Raw genomic sequence first — 5,096 nt, forward strand, 5'->3', positions numbered from 1 at the left:
AATAAAAGGCGAAGGGTTGCCATTATATAAGGAACGTTTGAAAATTCAGCAGAAGATATAGGGGAAAAGGAAGCAGGGGACCTTGGTTCGCGTGCCAAGGGGAGTAGGTTTTGTTGTTCCTACGAGATGTTAGCAGGGGTGAATGGGAGAAGTTGAAGAGAAGGCGAAGGGTCGCCATATTATAAGAAACTTTTTTGAAAATCCATCAGAGGCTATAATAGAAATTGAAGCAGGGGACCTTGGTTCGCGTGCCAAGGGGAGTAGGTTTTGTTGTTCCTACTAGATATGAGCAGGGGTGAATGAGAAAAGTTGAAGAGAAGGCGAAGGGTGACCGTATTATAAGAAACTTTTATGAAAATGCAGCAGAGGATATAGTGGAAAAGAAAGCAGGGGGCCTTGGTTCGAATGCCAAGTGGAGTAGCTATTGTTGTTCCTACTAGATGTGAGCAGGGGTGAATGGCAGAAGTTGAAGAGAATGCGAAGGGTCACCATATTATAAGAAACATTTTTGAAATTCAGCCGAGGATATAGGGGAAAGGAAGCAGGGGACCTTGGTTCGCGTGGCAAGTGGAGTAGGTTTTGTTGTTCCTACTAGATGCGAGCAGTGGTGAAAGGGAGAAGTTGAAGAGAAGGCGAAGAGTCGCCATATAATAAGAAGCTTTTTAAAAATGCAGCAGAGGATATAGTGGGAAAGAAACAGGGGAGCTTGGTTCGCGTGCCAATGGGAGTAGGTTTTGTTGTTCCTACTAGATGTGAGCAGGGAAGAATGGGAGTTGAAGAGAAGGCGAAGGGTCGCCATATTATAGGAAAATTTTTTGAAAATCCAGCAGAGGATATATTGAAATTGAAGCAGGGGACCTTGGTTCGCGTACCAAGGGGAGTAGGTTTTGTTGTTCCTACTAGATATGAGCACGGGAGAATGGAAGAAGTTGAAGAGAAGGCGAAGTGTCGCCAAATTATGAGAATCTTTTTTGAAAGTACAGCAGACGATATATTGAAAATTGAAACAGGGGACCTTGGTTCGCGTACCAAGGGGAGTAGGTTTTGTGGTTCCTACTAGATGTGAGCAGGGGTGAATGAGAGAAGTTGAATAGAAGGCGAAGGGTCGCTAGAATATAAGCAACTTTTTGAAAATAAAGCAGATGATATAGAAAAAAGGAAGCAGGGGGCCTTGGTTCGCATGCCAAGGCGAGTGGGTTTTGTAGTTCCTACTAGATGTGAGCAGGGGTGGATGGGAGAAGTTGAAGGGAAGGTGAAGGGTCGCTATAATATAAGAAACTTTTTCGAAAATGCACAAAGGATTTAGGAGAAAAGGAAGCAGGGGACCTTGGTTCGCGTGCCAAGGGGAGTAGGTTTTGTTGTTCCTACTAGACGTGAGCAGGGGTGAATGGGAGATATTGAATAGAAGGCGAAGGGTTGCCATAATATAAGGAACGTTTGAAAATTCAGCAGAAGATATAGGGGAAAAGGAAGCAGGAGACCTTGGTTCGCGTGCCAAGGGGAATAGGTTTTGTTGTTCCTACGAGATGTTAGCAGGGGTGAATGGGAGAAGTTGAAGAGAAGGCGAAGGGTCGCCATATTATAAGAAACTTTTTTGAAGATCCAGCAGAGGATATATTGAAATTGAAGCAGGGGACCTTGGTTCGCGTACCAAGGGGAGTAGGTTTTGTTGTTCCTACTAGATATGAGCACGGGAGAATGGAAGAAGTTGAAGAGAAGGCGAAGTGTCGCCAAATTATGAGAATCTTTTTTGAAAGTACAGCAGACGATATATTGAAAATTGAAACAGGGGACCTTGGTTCGCGTACCAAGGGGAGTAGATTTTGTTGTTCCTACTAGATATGAGCAGGGGAGAATGGATGAAGTTGAAGAGAAGGCGAAGGAAGGGTCGCTAGAATATAAGAAACGTTTTGAAAATGAAGCAGAGGATATAGGAAAAAGGAAACAGGGGGCCTTGGTTCGCATGCCAAAGGGAGTAGCCATTGTTGTTCCTACTAGATGTGAGCAGGGGTGAATGGCAGAAGTTGAAGAGAAGGCGAAGGGTCGCCATATTATAAGAATCTTTTTTGAAATTCAGCCTAGGATATAGGGGAAAATGAAGCAGGGGACATTGGTTCGCGTGCCAAGGGGAGTAGGTTTTGTGGTTCCTACTAGATGTGAGCAGGGGTGAATGGGAGAAGTTGAATAGAAGGCGAAGGGTCGCTAGAATATAAGCAACTTTTTGAAAATAAAGCAGATGATATAGAAAAAAGGAAGCAGGGGGCCTTGGTTCGCATGCCAAGGCGAGTGCGTTTTGTAGTTCCTACTAGATGTGAGCAGGGGTGAATGGCAGTTGAAGAGAAGGCGAAGGAGCGCCATATTATAAGAAACTTTTTTGAAAATACAGCAGAGTATATAGCGAAAAAGGAAGCAGGGAACCTTGGTTCGCGTGACAAGAGGAGCAGGTTTTCTTCTTCCTACGAGACGTGAGCAGGGGTGAATGGGAGATGTTGAAGAGAAGTCGAAGGGTTGCCATATTATAAGAAACGTTTGAAAATTCAGCAGAGGATATAGGGGAGAAGGAAGCAGGGGACCTTGGTTCGCGTGCCATGGGGAGTAGGTTTTGTTGTTCCTACTAGATGTGAGCAGGGGTGAATGGGAGAAGTTGAAGAGAAGGTGAAGGGTCGCTATAATATAAGAAACTTTTTCGAAAATGCACAAAAGATTTAGAAGAAAAGGAAGCAGGGGACCTTGGTTCGCGTGCCAAGGGGAGCAGATTTTGTTGTTCCTACTAGACGTGAGCAGGGGTGAATGGGAGATATTGAATAGAAGGCGAAGGGTTGCCATATTATAAGGAACGTTTGAAAATTCAGCAGAAGATATAGGGGAAAAGGCAGCAGGAGACCTTGGTTCGCGTGCCAAGGGGAGTAGGTTTTGTTGTTCCTACTAGATGGGAGCAGTGGTGAAAGGGAGAAGTTGAAGAGAAGGCGAAGAGTCGCCATATAATAAGAAACTTTTTGAAAATGCAGCAGAGGATATAGTGGGAAAGAAACAGGGGAGCTTGGTTCGCGTGCCAATGGGAGTAGGTTTTGTTGTTCCTACTAGATGTGAGCAGGAAGAATGGGAGTTGAAGAGAAAGCAAAGGTCACCATATTATAAGAAACGTTTTGAAAATGCTGCAGAGAATATAGGGGAAAATAAACAGGGGACCTTGGTTCTCGCTCTAAGCGGAGAAGGTTTTGTTGTTCCTCCTAAATGTCAGCAGAGGTGGATGGGAGATGTTGAAGAGAAGGCGAAGGGTTGCATAATATAAGAATCTTTTTGAAAATTCAGCAGAGGATATAGGGGAAAAGGAAGCAGGGGACCTTGGTTGACGTGCCAAGGGGAGTAGGTTTTGTTGTTCCTACTAGATGTGAGCAGGGGTGAATGGGAGAAGTTGAAGAGGAGGCCAAGGGTCGCCATAGTATAAGAAACTTTTTTGAAAATGCAGCAGAGGATATTGAGAGAAAGGATGCATGGGACCTTCTTTCTCGTGCCAAGGGGAGCAGGTTTTGTTGTTCCTACTAGACGTGAGCAGGTGTGAATGGGAGATGTTGAAGAGAAGGCGAAGGGTTGCCATATTATAAGAAACGTTTGAAAATGCAGCAGAGTATATAGGAGAAAAAGAAGCAGGGGACCTTGGTTCGCGTGCCATGGGGAGTAGGTTTTGTAGTTCCTACTAGATGTGAGCAGGGGTGAATGGGAGAAGTTGAAGAGAAGGCGAAGGGTCGCCATATTATAAAAACTTTTTTGAAAATCCAGCAGAGGATATATTGAAATTGAAGCAGGGGACCTTGGTTCGCGTACCAAGGGGAGTAGGTTTTGTTGTTCCTACTAGATATGAGCAGGGGAGAATGGAAGAAGTTGAAGAGAAGGCGAAGTGTCGCCAAATTATGAGAATCTTTTTTGAAAGTACAGCAGACGATATATTGAAAATTGAAACAGGGGACCTTGGTTCGCGTACCAAGGGGAGTAGGTTTTGTTGTTCCTACTAGATATGAGCAGGGGAGAATGGATGAAGTTGAAGAGAAGGCGAAGGGTCGCTAGAATATAAAAAACGTTTTGAAAAAAAAGCTGAGGATATAGGAAAAAGGAAACAGGGGGCCTTGGTTCGCATACCAAAGGGAGTAGCCATTGTTGTTCCTACTAGATGTGAGCAGGGGTGAATGGCAGAAGTTGAAGAGAAGGCGAAGGGTCGCCATATTATAAGAAACTTTTTTGAAATTCAGCCGAGGATATAGGGGAAAAGGAAGCAGGGGACATTGGTTCGCGTGCCAAGGGGAGTAGGTTTTGTGGTTCCTACAAGATGTGAGCAGGGGTGAATGGGAGAAGTTGAATAGAAGGCGAAGGGTCGCTAGAATATAAGCAACTTTTTGAAAATAAAGCAGATGATATAGGAAAAAGGAAGCAGGGGGCCTTGGTTCGCATGCCAAGGCGAGTGGGTTTTGTAGTTCCTACTAGATGTGAGCAGGGGTGGATTGGAGAAGTGGAAGAGAAGGTGAAGGGTCGCTATAATATAAGAAACTTTTTCGAAAATGCACAAAGGATTTAGAAGAAAAGAAAGCAGGGGAGCTTGGTTCGCGTGCCATGGGGAGTAGGTTTTGTTGTTCCTACTAGATGTTATCAGGGGTGATTGGCAGATGTTGAAGAGAAGGCGAAGGGTTGCCTTATTATAAGAAACTTATTAAAAATGCACCAGAGGTTATAGTGGGAAAGAAACAGGGGAACTTGGTTCGTATGCTATGGGGAGTAGGTTTTGTTCTTCCTACTAGATGTGAGCAGGGGAGAATGGGAGAAGTTGAAGAGAAGGTGAAGGGTCACCATATTATAAGAAACGTTTTGAAAATGCAGCAGAAGATATACAGCAGAGGATATAGCGAAAATACAGCAGAGGATATAGCGAAAAAAGAAGCAGGGAACCTTGGTTCGCGTGCCAAGGGGAGCAGGTTTTGTTGTTCCTACTAGATGTGAGCAGGGGAGAATGGGAGAAGTTGAAGAGAAGGCGAAGGGTCACCATATTATAAGAAACGTTTTGAAAATGCAGCAGAGGATATAGGGGAAAAGTAATCAGGGGACTG

Source organism: Amblyomma americanum, chromosome 6 (assembly GCF_052857255.1).
Source record: "Amblyomma americanum isolate KBUSLIRL-KWMA chromosome 6, ASM5285725v1, whole genome shotgun sequence".
Lineage (NCBI taxonomy): Eukaryota > Metazoa > Arthropoda > Arachnida > Ixodida > Ixodidae > Amblyomma > Amblyomma americanum.